The 16,812-nt window shown below is 37.3% G+C and overlaps 1 pseudogene; it reads right to left on the bottom strand.

Moving 5' to 3' along the window:
• Positions 1 to 246: 246 nt before the first annotated feature.
• Positions 247 to 600, bottom strand: LOC132356595 (SNRPN upstream reading frame protein-like; annotated as a pseudogene).
• Positions 601 to 16,812: the final 16,212 nt, after the last annotated feature.

Raw genomic sequence — 16,812 nt, 5'->3', positions numbered from 1 at the left:
TTCGGCAGCTATTTATAATGAAATATTTTTCATATGTTAAATTGAAAATCAGTACAAGTTAAATATGAATAAAACTACCTAAAAAGCAAGGACTATACAATGTCTAGAAAGTAATACATGACAAAAGTGTCAGGGTAAAAGCATTAAGATCCTGCTTTTACTTTTTTAAACTTTCTGCTCTGTTTATTTGTATGAAGCCTTTAAGAAAAAAAAAAATTCTTTGAACATATCCCAAATAATTAAATGACCTCCAAACACCCTACCCTTTAATTAGTTCTTTATTCTTGATCATGACTGCATCAGCTCTAACCTGTTTTGTTTTGTTTTGTTTTCTCTCTTGGAATCAGCTACCTGGGTTTTCCAATACTGCTTTAACCACCTCTTGGAGTCTCAGCTAAGAATGCCTGTCTCAGTTCCGGCTGGAAATCCACCACAGGTACTGCTGAGATCGCCTTGGGTACAGGTGACACTCCTGGTTGCTCAGTGAGGCTCTTCTTCTCTGTTTGACTTGGACTTCTACCTCTGGTACGTGCTGTTCTGTGGTCCGTCTCAGGGGTAAACGGTCCCTGGTCCGCTCCATCTTGCCGCTGGCCGCTCCTCAGAACACAAAGTTAGGCATCTCTGGCAGCCGCTCCACTCTACGCTGTCATATACCCTTTAATTTTGCTTATTATTTTTGGCCAAATGGAAATTTTTTTCTTTACGTAGTAAGTTGTTAGTATTTTAAGAATTCTGGGTTTTCAGAAATAGTTAGAAAGGCTGTATTCACTTTCGGTTTTAAAGGAATTCTTCCATATTATTTTATGTTACTTTAATGGTTTTATTTTTATTTATATTTAAATTTTTGTTTTATTTAGAGTTTGTTCTGGTATGTAAAATGAGAATTGGATCCAATTTCACTTTTCTATATGTCTATCTGGTTTGAACACCGTTTACTGAAGTATTCCATCTTTCCCTCATGATTTGACTAATCCTCTTCACTTGGAGGGCCGGTGACTGAGGTGAGAGATGCTGGCACCCTGTCTCTCCTGGGGTGAATCTTAGCCTTTTGGCTGGGAGTGGTGTTAAAGGAGCTCCCATCTTGTTGGCCTCAAGAAATAGAGTAGACATTCTGTATCATGAAGTTGCGGAAGGAATGGGAGCAGGTTCTGGCTGAAATGTCACCGATTCCCACTGTTCTTATCGACGTTTAGGAGTTTTTCTTGAATAAATGCTTACTGATTTGCGGTATGCCCTTAGGTCAATTTCCAGAGATTTTAAACGTTTGTGTTTTATAATATTTACCAGTTAAATGGTTGTTTCACTGAGGAGAGATGTATATGCCAAGTTTGTCACACGGCTTTCCTGGAAGTCTGATCAAATTCTTTTTTGTGTCTTTCAGCAATGTTTTAATGATTTGTTTGTGTTTGTGTAACATTTGTTTATATATATCACATGTGATATATATTATATTTACACTGATTGATATAATCATGATTGTCTTTTCATCTGCCTTATGTCAGATTTTATGTGTTTGTAAATTTTCAGAAGTTTTTCACCATGTGGTCTAATTTATTTGTTTGTGAACAGTTTTTCTGGTAGGTAGGTTTGGATAATTGCTCAGTGGTTACCTTTCAAATGATAGCTTTATATAATGTTTTTAGTCATCCATTAATTTACATGGTATTTGTTGCTTCTCTATTTGCTTGGTGTTAAAATTAGGTGTTTCCACTTTCTGCTTCTTCCTCCCTTCCTCTTACCACTGGAATTTAATCAATAACATTATCAACGTTTATTTAGTATTTTCTATTTTACTGTTAAATATGCTTATATTTCTAAAATTTGATTTTTATCGCCTTAAATGATACACTTTGGCTCCCAGCTAATATTACCGAGAAGGTGAATGAGGTAAATCTCCTCAGGACTGCTACCTATTTTGTGCACATTGTGTCTACACAACTCCAGGGGTTGCTGTTCATGTCTAAGTGAATGATACCCTTAGAACTGTGAATTGTAAAGAAAAAGTAAAAAATAGTAGGTGTCATAAGGAGGAGAAAATTCATTCTGGAGGATATCAGGAAAGGTTCCCCAGAAGAGGTATTATTTGAAGGTTGCCTAATGTGTGCTGATTTCAAGGGAATAAGTGAGTTTTTCGTAAGAAAGTTTACTTAAAGAGAGAACAGGGTCCTTCAACAATATGCAGGACAGATAAAATGCCATCAATTTTCCTATGGAAAATCACCTTCCATACAGCGTGAAGAAGTTATTAAGTCATAGTCAAACTCTCATTTTCCTGTTTAATAGAAAATTATCAGTGTAGTATTTTCACTAGTTTTCAGCATCGTGAGGGAAATATTCATGTGAACTGCACCTTTTTAAAAACTGCAATCAAAGAATGCTGTCAATTATTACGTTAAAATTGATTTAATGATCACCATTCAACTGGAATGCTAATGTCAGGAAAAAGCTGGAAATGTAACAAGAGTTTACATTACCAACAAAAAGGCTTCAGGGTCACACCTGGTCATACTTTTTATTTTTTATTTTTTTAAGGTTTAAAAGATTTTATTTTAATGTTGTGATACCATATCACAAAGGAGGATTGTTTTAAGAACAGGAGGAATATATATATATATATTTTTTTAACTTTAATTTTATTTATTTTTTTACACAGCAGGTTCTTATTAGTTATCCATTTTATACATATTAGTGTATATATGTCAATCCCAATCTCCCAGATGAACTGGTCATACTTTTAAATAACAGACACACATACACAAAGGGACATTCAAATAAGAGAGATTTGTTAATGCTCCTTTATTTAGAGTAAATGAAATGAGTCTGGATTAATGATTTGCGTGATGATCACTCCACTTGTGTTGGGAGCCAATTAGGAGGATTCTATTGGCATTTTCCTTGTACCAATCAGCATTGCACAATATAGGAAGCACAAGGTCACATCTTTATGTTCTGAAAGCTTGAGTGATTACAAATTGCAGAGGTCCCAAGCAGAAAGGTCATTACCTGCTATGTCCCTTGTTTTCATAAGTCATAATCAGGTTATCAGCTATAAGAATGTTTTTCCCTTTGGTTACCAAACAGTGAGGCTTTTATAATAGCAGGTCAGCCGAGAACAGCATAAGCCAACATTAATAAGTTAAAAGTACCACTGGGACAAGAGAAGAATTGGCAGGGCTGTTGATCTTGTTTAATCTGTGTGTTACTTTTTTTCCCTTCTTCTAGGTTCATTTCCGGACAGTCTCTTTACATTGCTTGTGTGTCCATCTATGCAGATTTAAAATGCCTTAGTGGTGGCAGAGAGTAATTAGCATATAGAGCCTGGAAACTCAACTTCTAAATTTTATTAATGAGCTGATTTCCCCTTTATCTTTTAACTGACCCCAAGAGCATTAATGAAAAGTATCTAAATATGAATACAGGTGTAGTAATAAAGGAGAATTATCAGTCACCCTTAATTTAATTGGTGTCACCTTAGCTTTTAGTAGGATAATAGGGTAGTATTGCCACCTGTAATCATTCAAGATTATTTTGCTCACTAATTAACTCACTTAAAAAAATTAAATGGGCTTCCTTGCTGCACCCTGGGGCACGTTTGGGTGATGAAGAAGGGTAACCAGCAAGGTGATTCTGACAGCAGAGCAGGAGGTGAATTGAAAGCACAGGCTGTGAGTCAAGAATGCTGCCACAACCCAGGAGATTGGTTCAAGATGGCAGAGTAGAAGGACGTGCTCTCACGCCCTCTTGCAAGAACACCAGATTCACAACTAACTGCTGAACAATCATTGACAGGAAGACACTGGAGTTCACCAAAAAAGATACCCCACATCCAAAGACAAAGGAGAAGGCACAATGAGACGGTAGGAGGGGTGCTATCACAATAAAATCAAATCCCATAACTGCTTGGTGGGTGACTCAAACTGGAGAACACTTATACCACAGAAGTCCACCCACTGGAGTGAAGTTTCTGAGCCCCACGTCAGGCTTCCCAACCTGGGGGTCTGGCAATGAGAGGAGGAACTCCTAGAGAATCAGACTTTCAAGGCTAGTGGGATTTGATTGCAGGACTTCAACAGGACTGGGGGAAAAAGAGACTCCACTCTTGGAGGGCACACACAAAGTAGTGTGCACATCGGGACACAGGGGAAGGAGTAGTGACCCCAGGGGAGACTGAACCAGACCTACCTGCTAGTGTTGGAGGGTCTACTGCAGAGGCGGGGGGAGGCTCTGTCTCACCGTGAGGACAAGGACACTGACAGCAGAAGTTCTGGGAAGCACTCCTTGGCGTGAGCCCTCCCAGAGTCTACCATTAGCCCCACCAAAGAGCCCAGGTAGGCTCCAGTGTTGGGTCGCCTCAGGCCAAACAACCAACAGGGAAGGAACCCAGCCCCACCCATCAGCAGACAAGTGTATTAAAGTTTTACTAAGGTCTGCCCACCAAAGCAACAGCCAGCTCTACCCACCACCAGTCCCTCCCATCAGGAAACTTGCACAAGCCTCTTAGATAGCCTCATCCACCAGAGGGCAGACAGCAGAAGCAAGAAGAACTACAGTCCTGCAGCCTGTGGAACAAAAACCACATTCACAGAAAGACAGACAAGATGAAAAGGCAGAGGGCTATGTACCAGATGAAGGAACAAGGTAAAAACCCAGGAAAACAACTAAATGAAGTGGAGATAGGAAACCTTCCAGAAAGAGAATTCAGAATAATGATAGTGAAGATGATCCAGGACCTTGGAAAAAGAATGGAGGCAAAGATCGAGAAGATGCAAGAAATGTTTAATAAAGATCTAGAAGAATTAAAGAGCAAAGAAACACAGATGAACAACACAATAGCTGAAATGAAAAATACACTAGAAGGAATCAATAGCAGAATAACTGAGGCAGAAGAATGGATAAGTGACCTGGAAGACACAATGGTGGAATTCACTGCTGCGGAACAGAATAAACAAAAAAGAATGAAAACAAATGAAGACAGCCTAAGAGACCTCTGCAACAACATTAAATGCAACAACATTCGCATTATAGGGGTCCCAGAAGGAGAAGAAAGAGAGAAAGGACCTGAGAAAATATTTGAAGAGATTATAGTCGAAAACGTCCCTAACATGGGAAAGGAAACAGCCACCCAAGTCCAGGAAGTGCAGAGAGTCCCATACAGGATAAACCCAAAGAGAAACACTCCGAGACACATAGTAATCAAATTGGCAAAAAATGAAGACAAAGAAAAATTATTGAAAGCAGCAAGGGAAAAATGACAAATAACATACAGGGGAACTCCCAAAAGGTTAACAGCTGATTTCTCAGCAGAAACTCTACAAGCCAGAAGGGAGTGGCATGATATACTTAAAGTGATGAAAGGAGAGAACCTGCAACCAAGATTACTCTACCCGGCAAGGATCTCATTCAGATTCGATGGAGAAATCAAAAGCTTTACAGACAAGCAAAAGCTAAGAGAATTCAACACACCAAACCAGGTCTACAACAAATGCTAAAGGAACTTCTCTAAGTGGGAAACACAAGAGAAGAAAAGGACCTACAAAAACAAACCCAAAACAATTAAGAAAATGGTCATAGGAACATACATATCGAAAATTACCTTAAACGTGAATGGATTAAATGCTACAACCAAAAGACACAGGCTTGCTGAATGGATTCAAAAACAAGACCCATATATATGCTGTCTACAAGGGACCCACTTCAGACCTAGGGACACATTCAAGCTGAAAGTGAGGGGATGGAAAAAGATATTCCATGCAAATGGAAATCAAAAGAAAACTGGAGTAGCAATACTCATATCAGATAAAATAGACTTTACAATAATAATGTTACAAGAGACAAGGAAGGACACTACATAATGATCAAGAAGAAGATATAACAATTATAAATATATATGCACCCAACATAGGAGCACCTCAATACATAAGGCAACTGCTAACAGCTATAAAAGAGGAAATCGACAGTAACACAATAATAGTGGGAGACTTTAACACCTCACTTACACCAATAGACAGATTGTCCAAACAGAAAATTAACAAGGAAACACAAGCTTTAAATGACACAAGAGACCAGATAGATTTAATTGATATTTATTGGACCTTCCATCCAAAAACAGCAGATTACACTTTCTTCTCAAGTGAGCATGGAACATTCTCCAGGATAGATCACATCTTGGCTCACAAATCAAGCGTCAGTAAATTCAAGAAAATTGAATTCATATCAAGCATCTTTTCTGACCACTACGCTATGAGATTAGAAATGAGTTACTGGGAAAAAAAACGTAAAAAGCACAAACACATGGAGGCTAAACAATACATTACTAAATAACCAAGAGATCACTGAAGAAATCAAAGAAGAAATAAAAAAATACCTAGAGACAAATGACAATGAAAACACGACGACCCAAAACCTATGGGATGCAACAAGAGCAGTTCTAAGAGGGAAGTTTATAGCTATACTAGCCTACCTCAAAAAACAAGAAAAATCTCAAATAAACAATCTAACCTTACACCTAAAGGAACTAGAGAAAGAAGAACAAACAAAACCCAAAGTTAGCAGAAGGAAAGAAATCATAAAGATCAGAGCAGAAATAAATGAAATAGAAACAAAGAAAACAATAGCAAAGATCAATAAAACTAAAAGCTGGTTCATTGAGAAGATAAACAAAATTGATAAACCATTAGCCAGACTCATCAAGAAAAAGAGGGAGAGGACTCAAATCAATAAAATTAGAAATGAAAACGGAGAAGTTACAACAGACACCGCAGAAGTACAGAGCATCCTAAGAGACTACTACAAGCAACTCTATGCCAATAAAATGGACAACCTGGAAGAAATGGACAAATACTTAGAAAGGTATAACCTTCCAAGACTGAACCAGGAAGAAATAGAAAATATGAACAGACCACTCACAAGTGATGAAATCGAAACTGTGATTAAAAATCTTCCAACAAACAAAAGTCCAGGACCAGATGGTTTCACAGGTGAATTCTATCAAACATTTAGAGAAGAGCTAACACATATCCTTCTCAACTCTTCCAAAAAATTGCAGAGGAAGAAACACTCCCAAACTCATTCTATGAGGCCACCATCACCCTGATACCAAAACCAGACAAAGATACTACAAAAAAAGAAAATTACAGACCAATATCACTGATGAATATAGATGCAAAAATCCTCAACAAAATACTAGCCAACAGAATCCAACAACACATTAAAAGGATCATACACCATGATCAAGTGGGATTTATCCCAGGGATGCAAGGATCCTTCAAAATATGCAAATCAATCAATGTGATACAACATATTAACAAATTGAAGAATAAAAACCATGTGATCATCTCAATAGATGCAGAAAAAGCTTTTGACAAAATTCAACACCCATGTATGATAAAAACTCTCCAGAAAGTGGGCATAGAGGGAAACTACCTCAACATAGTAAAGGCCATATACGACAAACCCCCAGCAAACGTCATTCTCAATGGTGAAAAACTGAAAGCATTTCCTGAAGATCAGGAACAAGGCAAGGATGTCCACTCTCGCCAGTATTATTCAACATAGTTTTGGAAGTCCCAGCCATGGCAATCAGAGAAGAAAAAGAAATAAAAGGAATACAAATTGGAAAAGAAGAAGTAAAACTGTCACTGTTTGCAGATGACATGATACTATACATAGAGAATCCTAAAGATGCCACCAGAAAAGTACTAGAGCTTATCAATGCATTTGGTAAAGTAGCAGGATACAAAATTAATGCACAGAAATCCCTTGCATTCCTATATGCTAATGATGAAAAATATGAAAGAGAAATTAAGGAAACACTCCCATTTACCACTGCAACAAAAAGAATATAAAGCCTAGGGATTAACCTACCTAGGGAGACAAAAGACCTGTATGCAGAAAACTATAAGACACTGATGAAAGAAATTAAAGATGATACCAACAGATGGAGAGATATACCATGTTCTTGGATTGGAAGAATCAATATGGTGAAACTGAGTATACTACCCAAAGCAATCTACAGATTCAATGCAATCCCTATCAAATTACCAATGGCATTTTTTATAGAACCAGAACAAAAAATCTTAAAATTTGTATGGAGACACAAAAGACCCTGAATAGCCAAAGCAGTCTTGAGGGGAAAAAACGGAGCTGGAGGAATCAGCCTCCCTGACTTCAGACTATACTACAAAGCTACAGTAATCAAGACAATATGGTACTGGCACAAAAACAGAAATATAGATCAATGGAGCAGGGTAGAAAGCCCAGAGATAAACCCACGCACCTATGGTCAACTAATCTATGACAAAGGAGGCAAGGATATACAATGGAGAAAAGACAGTCTCTTCAGTAAGTGGTGCTGGGAAAACTGGACAGCTACATTTAAAAGAATGAAATTAGAACACTTCCTAATGCCATACACAAAAATAAACTCAAATGGATTAAAGACCTAAATGTAAGGCCAGACACTATAAAACTCTTAGAGGAAAACATAGGAAGAACACTCTTTGACATAAATCACAGCAAGATCTTTTTTGATCCACCTCCTACTTCTAGAGTAATGGAAATAAAAACAAAAATAAATAAATCTGACCTAATGAAACTTAAAATCTTCTGCAAAGCAAAGGAAACTACAAACAAGACCAAAAGACAACCCTCAGAATGGGAAAAAGTATTTGCAAACGAATCAATGGACAAAGTATTCATCTCCACGATATATAAGCAGCTCATGCAGCTCAGTATTAAAAAAACTAACAACCCAATCAAAAAATGGGCAGAAGACCTAAATAGACATTTCTCCAAAGAGGACATACAGATGGCCCAGAGGCACATGAAAAGCTGCTCAACATCACTCATTATTAGAGAAATGCAAATCAAAACTACAATGAGGTATCACCTCACACCAGTTAGAATGGGCATCATCAGAAAATCTACAAACAACAAATGCTGGAGAGGGTGTGGAGAAAAGGGAACCCTCTTGCACTGTTGGTGGGAATGTAAATTGATACAGCCACTATGGAGAACAGTCTGGAGGTTCATTCAAAAACTAAAAACAGAATTTCCATATGACCCAGCAATCCCACTACTGGGCATATACCCAGAGAAAACCATAATTCCAAAAGACACATGCACCCCAATGTTCATTGCAGCACTATTTACAACAGCCAGGTCATAGAAGCAACCTAAATACCCATTGCCAGATGAATGGATGAAGAAGATGTGGTACATATATACAGTGGAATATTCCTCAACCATAAAAAGGAACGAAATTGGGTCATTTGTAGAGACGTGGATGAATCTAGAGACTGTCATACAGAGTGAAGTAAGTCAGAAAGAGAAAAACAAACATCACATATTAACGCATATATGTGGAACCTAGAAAATGGTACAGATGAACCGGTTTGCAGGGCAGAAATTGAGACACAGATGTAGAGAACAAATGTATGGACAGCACGGGGGAAAAGCAGCGGTGCATGGGGATGGTGGTGTGATGAATTGGGCGATTGGGATTGACATGTATACACTGATGTGTATAAAGTGGATGACTAATAAGAACCTGCTGTATAAAAAAATAAATAAAATAAAATTCAAAAAGAAATTAACAACAAAAAAATTAAATGACCTTTCAAAAATGAGTATAATAGGATCTGTTAAGGACCATTAAAATATATATTTGTGAAATAGCATTGGTAGAGTATTTAATCATAGAATTTCAGAGTTTTGGCGGCCCTAGTGGTTCATTTTGTACAACCTCTACCCATGAATCTCTTGAAACACTCTCTTGGTGCAGACTTTCTAAGACTCTAGTAACTGGAGGTAATTTCACTGTGTCTGATACTCCAAGGTCTTTTATCTAATTTCATTAATTCTTAGATTCTTTTTATGCAAAATACCCTGTAGAGATAGTATAATGACTAGGAAGGATTTTTCACTCTTTTGGATAAAGGTGCAATTTATTCAAGCAACATTTGTTGCATGTGAATTTGAACTCTATTATGACTACTTTTGGCGCGTAGAGAAACACAAAACATTGTTGTGCTGCCTCTGAAGAGTTTGTAATCTGGGATCTAGGAAGAGACATACAAAGAACAACTTCATAAAAAAGTTGAGTATGACATCATCTGAATTAAACACATTTGCTAAGAATTATCAATAACCATGCACAATGAACAAAAATAGACATAACTGCAAGTCAAGCCAGTGGGCATCTCTTGTTCCTTAGGAGAATTTTCCATATTAAAGAAAAATGACATTTTTACATAGGAAACACACAGGTCATTTTTACTTAGGAGACATTCAAAGCAGTTCACTGCCTTTGTTGTGTATGTTAGTTGAAATGCTTTCACAGTGCTTGTGATTTTGCTAGTTATCTGCTGTATCAGAAATGGATCCAAGCTAGCATTGTTGGCTTTTCACTTTAATGAGCATGAAGCAAAATTTACTAGCATTCAGTGACTCTCCCAGGTGCTAATCCAAAGCATGTTTTCCCATAATGGAAGTGTCTCCTTCCCTCTCACAGATAGTACATTCCACATGAGGAGAGAGCATGTTTAAGGGCCCAAGATAATGAGTTAATAATGGGCACAAGTGATTTTTCTTGGAACAGTTTGACTTCTGAGCATTTTTCTAACATATACTTGAGATTTCAGTAACCATTTCAGTAGATTTGATAGTATACCTTGTAACTGATAGTTCCACCATTGGACCCAACCACTTATTAGCTCACATCCTCCTATTTCTCTATATAACTGTGTACTGTAACAACTCATAATAATCAGTATAATTGCTTATGTTTGTTTAACTCATTATTTGCTAGGACGTGTGCCAAGAACTTCATATTCATTTATCAGTATTTCATCTTTGCCACAACACTATAAGAATTCTTATTCCCACTCTACAAAACAGACACGAAGTCAAAGGGGGGTAAATTTCCTGATACAAGGCAGAGAGGGCCAGTCCAGACTCAGATCTGTTGGACTCCACACCCAAAACTGGCAGTGGAATTTGCTCACCTGGAACGTATTTCCAGGAACAATTTCTTGGAACATAGCTAGTAATTTTACATTTCCATACATTTGCTTTATGTTGATTCCTCCGTGATGAATGCTCCGTACTGCCCATTTAACTTTATATCTTCAAATGCTTATTTGTGTGCCTCTCCTACTTTGGTGAGGACAATAAGAGCTATTCCAGAATTACAAAAATGGAACTGTGCTGTGAAGTGTTAATAAGTGTAAACGTCCAGATCCCTCTTTCTCATTTTTAGCATAGTCTCAAAGCTTGAAGTTTTCTATTGAAAGAGTAAAGGATTATGCCAGAAATATATTTTTAAAGAATCTCTGAAATAGGCCTCCATGTTTCTCTGACAGCTGCAAGAGAATCTACAACCTACAAATGCTCTTTCCTTTCTGTTTTATGAGCTTCTTTCTATCCAGATAGCACTTTGGGACACCTCAAATGAAAGGAACAATAGTATCAAAAGTTACATGGATTGGGATTTGGAGTGTACACATTTAAGTTGCTATGGAAAATAATCCATGGACATTGGTTAGGGAATAGGAACACTTTTTTCCTACATTAGATAGTTTTTTAAGGTATAACTTGCTTCTATAGAATTGATGGAAAAGGTACACTGAAATCTCTTTTTCTTTAATCTAGAGTATTTTTGGTCTAATATTTATTGAATGTATATATTAGATTATATCTGATATGAGAACAATCTTTCATATGCCACTTAGTGTCAGAGATACAGGTGCTTTTAAGAAAGTCCTGCAGCTATTCTGTTTGTATTGATGTAGACTGTATTCAAGGATGGAGACCATGTCTCCCATGTGACATTGTAGGGCATATCTGCCAGCAAATCCCTGATTGATTAATTAATTGACTTTATTGAAGTAGTGAGTTGGACTGGAAGTCAGTAGACCTGCTTAAGCTCTTTCTCTGTTATCCACTAGCTAAAGACCCTGGGGGAGGCTACAGCAGACTTACTTTCCTCACCTGTAAAAACAGTGAGCTGTACATGATGGTCTTTAAGCCATCTTCCCACAATTAAGTTCTAGAATTGCATGAGATCTCTTGTTCTTCTACCTGCCAGCTTCTTTCTCTGTATAAAGTGGTTCTGGATGGCCTTTCCCATTTCCTATTGAATTGAAGGGGATCAGAATATGCCACCTTCTAATATGCCATTTTAGCATGTGGATTATTTTGAGCGGAAGGCAATTGAGAATCAACAGATTCAGAAAGAAGCCTTCTCAGAGCTTCCCTTATCTGACTAAATGCAGGAACTTCTGAGAAATGAGAACTGCCATGAATCTCCTCTCCGGGGGAATTTTATGGTCATGAAGAAGATGGGAAGTTGGCACCAACAGTGTGCACAAACAAACCTTATTAAAATAGCCCTTGTCTTCCATTAGCTTTCACATATATTTTTCTTTCCACAATTTGCTGTTCCTAGAAGCCCAAACCCCGCTTTCCTTTGTCTAGGCACTTCTCCATAATTTATCATCCTTTGTTAAAATGGTATATAAACTTCCAAGTCTAACCATTTCTTTGAGTTTTTACTTCTTTTCTATGTAGTCCCTGTGAATGTAAAAACATCAATTAAATTTGTATTCTTTTTTCTCCTGTTTATCTGTCTTGTGTCAGTTTAATTCACAGGCCCCAGATACAGAATAGAAGGTAGAGAAAAAAGGTTTTTTCCTACCATACATAATGCTGAGGATGAAAATATTTCTATTTGGTTTACAGTAATGATGGATTTGATTCTTTTCTTGCTCTCTCCTACAATTTGAGGGTTCTGTAGTTTAAAGAGCTCCCAAGCTTATTAGCACCCTGACCCAGGTAGCCCTGGATTGCAGCCAGCTCTTTAGGATTTGAATACTTACAAAGCTACTCATACTGTCATAAAGTAGGTAAGGTAGAATTATATTGTCTCCTAGCTTGGGTATACATAGCATGACATGGCTTGCTGCCAGCTTCACATCACATCTGTTTCCTGGTTTAATATTTTATACACAGGGTCACACAGTCAATTCTAGACTCATTAAAAACCATCTTGTTTCTGTATTACTAAATGGTTCATAAGGAGCCAAATTCTTCTAAGTCACTGTGGGACAATATCGTAAGCTTCCTGAAGACACAAAATTACCACTCTTACAGTGGAAAAACATTTGGCTAGGAACCACAAAGCCTACGTTTTAACTCAAGCTCTGGTACTAATTTGCGGTGTGACCTTAGGCGGATCATTTAATGTTGCTGAGCCACAATGTCCTGAGCTCCAAAACCACAGCTTTGAACTAGATGGCTTCTTAGGCCTCTCCTGAATATAAAATTTGCTCTATGCTCTAAGGCCATGATTGAGTTTATTACTCCAGTAATAACATAGTTTCAGGCAGTAACTTGGAATAAAATTCAATTTTTATAAAATCTCCAGATAATTGGAGAAGGTGAGAATTTTATTTCAGTATCGTTGTCCCACAGATTGCAATATGTCCCAGGTCACATCCTAATTTTTGAAGCATTGTAAAATATAATAAAAGCCTGAAGTGATATGATTAGCCAATAACAAAGACAGTGGTTCTGTCTCAGAATAGACTAGATATCAATTTTTAGAACCAAGTGGAGATTTTCAAGCATTTCTGCATATGAGCCAAGATACCTGTGAAGGTAGAAATATAGTTTATGTAAAAAACTATTCACTTTCATCTGCCTACAAATGTATAAACATCTGAATTTTCAATTTCAGCCCATTCTTTAGTATGTAAAGTGTTCTGGGTTTACTTGTCCCTCCCTCTTGATTTAGAAAGAAGACCAGCCTTATTTTTACTCAGTATGAAAGAGGCTCAGAAAAGTCACATCTCATCGATCAGATTCCTGAGAGCTTTGTAATGCAAATCAAACTGCTCCTTTCTTCTTACCAACAACTTAATTTGGGACAGGATTGATTAACCAGAATGTTTGCTAATCAGTTTGAAACAGGACTAGGCTGGGGGCCAGTGGAAGTTTGCCAGATCCAAAGACAAGGTTGACAGCTGGTCTCATTTTGGAAATGCTTTTGCCCGTTATCATTTGGTCCATTTTATATGGTCCACGTCTCAAATTACAGTAGTAATTTTGAAGGCACTACAGAGAAAAGGAAAAAAAAAAAAAGACATCACACAAAATTTAGAGATACTGCTTTAACAATACTTTGAAAATTAGGCTACCTTGCTGTAAATTAAATCACCTGCCCTGCCCCCAATTTTTTTTTAAGAGTTGCTAGGTATACTGACAGTTATAAATTACTGCTGAGCTCTAGGCTTTGGATGTAGCTAATGTGACAACATTTGCAGATGAAGTAGGGAAAACAACTTTCTGACCATCAGAACATATGGATTATTTGTCTCACTCTCCAAAATTTTGAAATAGAACTAGATAATTGTGCTCAAACCAAGATGTTATGAAGTCACTGAGGTTGTAGAATCATAGGATACATTCATTGCAGAGGCAGAAATTTCAAACCTTGTAGGGACTAGGAGGGTGATGTGAATGTGTGAATCAGATAAGATGTAGGATAACAGGGAATGGTGGAGTCTATACGCTTCTAAAGATTTTTAAGTTTGAAGGAAAAATACCATGCTCATAAAACAACAATAACAAGAGCCCTGGCATAAATTATCAGCTTTGAATAAAATAGAGTTGGAAGGACTATATTAATTCTTGTTTCAGAGGTATGCATGCAATTCACTGTCTTTCTCAAGATAGGCAATGAGAGCTTGGAGGAGAGAGGACTAAAATTTATTGGGTGTCATAAACATCAGGCATTCTATTGGGCATTTGAACATACGTGATTGCATAAATTCTCACAATGACCATCTATGGTAGGCAGTATTATCCCCATTTCATAGATGTCAAATGTCAATTTCAGCAAGTTTAGGTAACTTACAAAAGGTGAGTGGAAAGTAAGGGTTTAATTGCAAAGCCCACGTTCTTTCTTCTATTCTAACTGTATGAATTTGATCAAGCTATTCAACCTCCCTGTGCCAGTTGTTTAAACTGGGCATAGTAATACTTTCTTCACAAAAATATTTTAAGAATTTGAAAAGTTAATAGTTGTGAAGATGTCTCACGGTCATGTTTTCTTAACATATGTTGAATATGAGAGTATGACAATGACTCTCATAAGCGGCCATCAGCAAAGCAGATGTTTGAATTGTTTCTGCGGGGCATGGGGGTGGGAGGTGGGGTGTGACGGACAAGGCACATGAGTTCTTTCACCTGCTTTGTATTGTGAGTTAATCCAAGTAAGCTGGCTAGAATTTGGGGTGCAGCTGTGGCTGTGCAGTGGCTGAGGGATGCTGACACATTATGGCTACTGCAATGAGAATAATAACCGTGAACTGAGGAATAACAGTATATTAGAGTTCTCCAGAGGAACAGAACAAACAGGGTGTGTGTGTGTGTGTGTGTGTGTGTGTGTGTGTGTTTATTATAAGGAATTGGCCCATGCAATCATGGAAGCTGACAAGTCCCGAGACCTGCAGTCAGCAAGTTGGAGACCCAAGAGAACCAATGGTGTCGTTTCAGTCTGAGTCTGAGGGCCTGAGAACCAGGAGAGCCGGTGGGGTAAGTTCCTGTCTAAAGTTGGCAGGTTTGAGACCCAAGAAGAGTCCATGTTTTAGTTTAAGTTCTAAGTCAGGAAAAGACTGATGTTCCAGCTCAAGTAGTCAGGCAGGGGGAGTTCTCTCTCACAGGATGGTCAGCCTTTTTGTTCTATTCAGGCCTTCAGATGATTGGCTAAGGCCCACCCACATTAGGAAGTGCTTTACTCAGGCTACTGATTTGAATGTTAATCTCATCCAAAAACACCCTCACAGAAACACCTGGAATAATTTTTGAGCAAATATCTGGGCACCTCGTGGCCCAGTCAAGTTGACACATAAAATTAACCATCACAAATAGTAATTAGGATAACTATTACCGACTCAGGAAATGATCAGATGTTAACAGAGTGATAAAGAAAGCAAACATGTTGAAGGAATATGTGACATTTTAAACAAGTAAACGTGCACATAGTGAAGAATCTTGTTAGCTGAAAAGTTTCAATATACTTGCTCATCTAAGGTAACTTTCCCACAGAAAACCTTGGGAGCCACTCAGGTGTTACACCCTCTGGGAGCAGTTTTCCACTGACTGGTAGGAGGACTGAGTGTAACCAGCATTAGCTGATAAAATTTCAGGTCCTTCTAGCATAGGAACTAGTGAGCTAGCTCAGACAATATTGGATCCATGCAAAGAGACTCTGAGAATACTCATTCTGTGAGGTATTACATGACACTTACAAAAGGCAGGAAAAAAATATCATTAAATGCACTAAAATAGAAAAGCTTTTTCATTTTGAAAATATTTTATAACTTATAAACCATAGTACATGGTAGGTGATACATGATTAATAACATAAATTTAAAAATTATAAAAATTAATATTTAGTGGCATAATGTAATGTAATAACAATAAAATAATATTTTGTTAATATGTAATCTTAATCAGCAGATTTTTCTGGCTCACTTTCTGAAAATTCACTTATAATACATCATCAAAATTTATTCTTTATATTCTTTATTTATTCTTCATTTTCAATCAATGTGGTTAAAAGCGATTTCAGGAAAATGTAAGATTGCAAAAAAATTTTGATAAATTTTAATTTTGAGGAGGATCTTTCTGATAATGAAATTGTTACTGGAACTTTTAAGAGTTTTTATAGTATAGGCTGTGACAAGATTGGCATACTTTTTTTTTAACCTGTTATGCTATTATCTTTGTTGACATGATTATTAATTATAA

The sequence above is a fragment of the Balaenoptera ricei genome, chromosome 21, assembly GCF_028023285.1.
Source record: "Balaenoptera ricei isolate mBalRic1 chromosome 21, mBalRic1.hap2, whole genome shotgun sequence".
In the NCBI taxonomy this organism is placed as follows: domain Eukaryota; kingdom Metazoa; phylum Chordata; class Mammalia; order Artiodactyla; family Balaenopteridae; genus Balaenoptera; species Balaenoptera ricei.
This window is presented reverse-complemented; position numbering and strand designations above follow the sequence as displayed.